The sequence below is a fragment of the Apteryx mantelli genome, chromosome 2, assembly GCF_036417845.1.
Source record: "Apteryx mantelli isolate bAptMan1 chromosome 2, bAptMan1.hap1, whole genome shotgun sequence".
NCBI classification, from domain to species: domain Eukaryota; kingdom Metazoa; phylum Chordata; class Aves; order Apterygiformes; family Apterygidae; genus Apteryx; species Apteryx mantelli.
Window position 1 is genome coordinate 81,227,215 of NC_089979.1, and position 3,574 is coordinate 81,230,788.

The 3,574-nt window shown below is 39.9% G+C and overlaps 1 long non-coding RNA gene across 1 annotated transcript; it reads right to left on the reverse strand.

The window, feature by feature from the left end:
- Positions 1–904: 904 nt before the first annotated feature.
- LOC136991389 (uncharacterized) lies at positions 905–3,272 on the reverse strand. The gene is made up of 3 exons (XR_010883588.1): positions 3,195–3,272; positions 2,533–2,592; positions 905–1,522 (listed from the first exon to the last, which is right to left on the reverse strand). It is a non-coding gene; the product is annotated as an uncharacterized lncRNA (long non-coding RNA).
- Between the last annotated feature and the right edge of the window lie 302 nt (positions 3,273–3,574).

A 3,574-nucleotide genomic window follows, 5' to 3' on the forward strand; every position in this document is an offset into this window, starting at 1 on the left:
ATGAACGTTCTCTGGACAGTGTAATCTTAACTGGAAACCCATAGAGGAAACAGGAGTGCTTTCTCCGACTGAGGTTCTTACCAGAATAAATAGTACAGACATTTTCTTCCTATTTAAACAATAAATCTGACCAAGCCTCCCACAGCTCCCCTAAAAAAAAAAAAAAAAAAAATCTGAAAGGATGTAGCTTGACTCTTCAATTGCTTGCTTTGTGTTTGCTCTTTCAAACTCATTTTAAATACAGAATCATGTACATGACCCAGGTCTTTCCTTCAGCCCTGCTCTGGCTCTGTATATCATTCAGAAATCAAATTAGGAATTGAAAGACAGTGAGCTATTTACCCCAGCTCCAACAAATAGTTTTTCTGAAGGTGTGAATCTACTGAAATTCCTCCTGAGAACCACTCCCTTATTATTTATTAAAATGCATACATTACCTTAGTTCTATTAACATGGATATAAGCCAGTATTAATGATGCAATTCTTGAGTTATATGTCTATCTTTGGTGTGCAAATTTTAAATGTATTTCATTTAACATGATAAGGCCATATATATAATTTCCTCATTGATGCAAATCACTGTTTTCTCAGGCTGATATCTGTGAACACACGAATGATTTGGATAAGTCTTCCAAAATAGCATTATCTTTACAATTTAGTTAAATGGTGAATATTAGGCCTTCATTTGATCTGGAACAGATCTTTGTCCTCTGTAAAGAAACCAGATGAGTGGATGAGAGAAAGATACTGGATCCATACTTTTGAATTAGTTTGGAGAATTTACATAGGATTAAAACATCAGCATGGTAAGGATTTTAGTCTGTAATAATGATTAATCTCCACAGAGAGAAAATACTGACTACAAATACATGAGAAGGATGGTACAGAAAATAATTCTCTTTAATTGGTATAATCAGTGAAGCATTTTCTAATCTAATTATTCAAGTTCCTCTAGAAAAGAAAAAATTGCTTAAAGCAAAGTTCATATAAGACTTGCATACATTCACTTAAATCACTACCTTAACAAACAGTATAAGTTCCTGCAAATTTATTTCAAAAATCTTACTTATGCATCACTTCAATGCACTGATTTAAAATGATCTTAAAATATTTAAAAGTTTCAAGTCCACCATCAAGTTTACTTTTGGGGGAGTAAAATATTTTGGGTTTTGCTGATGATGGTGACCAATTCTGTAACTACACCTGAAATACAACCTTCCTAGTCTGACCAGAGTACTAAGCTACATAAATCCTTCAGTGCTACGTTCTGATTTGATTAAGTTTTGAATTATAGCAGCAGATAGAATAGGATATTAAGACTAGTATTCTCCAAAGTTCCAAACCACAGACAGATGAGACAAACAAACAGCACCCAGCAGCCAGTGAAATATCTACAGAAAAGATGCAAGATCTCTCATTTTTTCATGTTTTTGTTTTTTGTTTTTATAAGCAGTATTTTTGATGCTGGTGAAGAACATGCCCATAATATTGAAGTTGCACAGCTGGAGTTATGTACTGTGTTCTAGAAAAAAAAAAAAGAAAAATAAAGCCAGAAAATGCTGGAAAAAACATAGCCTCACATATGAAATAAAAGATGTTATTAGATGTTACGTGTTCCAAAACTTATGCAATAATATTATTTTTGTCCTAAAACAATTTATTCAGTGACAAATTATAAAATGCAATCAATTTTAAACTCCAAAGCAACAGTTGCTCATTTAGTTTTTGGAGGTTTTTTTTTTTAATAATAATTAGTGTACACACCACAGGACAATTTGCCAATACACTTCTAATGAAAAGTTTATATTGAAAGAATCTAACAGTAGAGAGAAAGAACTTTACATGTATTAGCTGGGAAAGAAAACTGATACAGAACAAATGCTACTAGAATTATACCTGCATGGCATAACCAAACCTCTATTAGTTCAGCTAGGATTAATTAGTTATCATCCAGAAAATACCTCAGCAGTTCTTTCAAGGATAGAGGTAAGGAAGAGAGTTATTACTTAAAATGACTGGTTCTTTCTGGCCTCCTTAGGAAAAATGAGTACTTTGGGCAGATATGTAATAGAACATGGTTCCTGGCAATTAAATATGCAATGAAAATTACAACCAAATCAAGGAACCAGGCGAATGGCAGGCAGAATTACTAATTACTAATATTTGTATCAATGAAAGGTCTGACTGCTGTGCTATTTAACATTTGGTTTATGAACACTCAGGACTGAAGAATCAGCAGAAACCTATAGTATTCAATGCATGTCACACATGTAAGGAAAAATCCTGTCTGGCTAGTCATGGGAGCTTTTCTGTTGCCTTAATAGGTTCTTGGAGATGTCATCCTTAATGTGTCCTCTAAGATATTATACTCCCTGTGTTGCACATTGCCAACTCTTGCGATATTATCAGAAGTCCTACAGTAATGTAATTTTTCTTTTTAATACCAGCATCTGGACTCAAGGGATACATGAGAATACTAAGTTACAGTTATTTGAAAAAAGTAAGACAAAGAAAGGAAAGTTTTGTACTTACAGAGCTGTGCAGCGAACCCCCCAAAACATCAGTTGTCCATATTCAAAAGCCTCACACCATCTACGACAGGCAAAAAAGAAACCCAAATGCATTGCTTGAAAAATGAACAGTAAAACTGGCAAGTCTGTATTTTTTTATGGAGGAATACTTGATTTTGAATCACTTTGTACCAGTTTTTATAGATGATGTGCAGATGAACTTAGCATGAGCAACAGAGAAAGGCTCAGAGTAGACCACCAGAAATATCTGCCACTCTGGAACAGGATTTTTTTTTTTTTTTCAGGAAAAGAAAAATATATAAATAACTTCTACATAAGCACAATCGAGGAAGACTTCCATCGAGGAAGATGGCACCTTTCTGAGCCCGAGAAAGAGCAGCGCTACGCTTAGGGAAGGCAGTCTCCCCATCCTCTACAGCACAAAAGTCACCCACAGCGAAGAGACCCGGAGCGGCCCCTGCGCGCTGCAGCCGAACAAGAGGCCGCTAACCGCCACCCAGCGCCACGGCCGCGGCTCCCCCGCCCTAGCGGCCGCCGCCCCGCAACGGCAGTGTCCGCGGATCGCTGGGCCGCCCCTCGCGAGGGGCGGGGCGGGGGGAGCAGAGGCGAGGAGACCGCAGCCCCGGGCAAGCCACACTAGGGAAATGCGCAGACGACGCTCACCTCGGCTTTTGCCACGAGGAAAGGGCCCGGCGCCCGGGCTCGGGGCCATGGCGCCGTGCACAGCCCGCCTTGCCGGCGCTGGCAGCGCAGTGACGCAGTTCAGGGCAGAGACTGCGCAACGGCGTGGCGTTATGGCCGCTGGCCGGGCAGCGCCGGGCAGTGCAGCCCGGCGGGTACCACGCAACGATCTGGCTGTAGTTTCACGAAGGCACTCTTGGTGGTGACGCTGTAATTAAGGCTGGGTTGCCAGGACCGATTACAGGGGGTCCCAGAGCAAAATGGATGAATTAGTTCCCTGCAATGACACGGTCTGTGGCACCATCAGCATAAACACATTCTCGTGAAAGAACTATTAACCATCAGCTTTGACACTGGGCTCC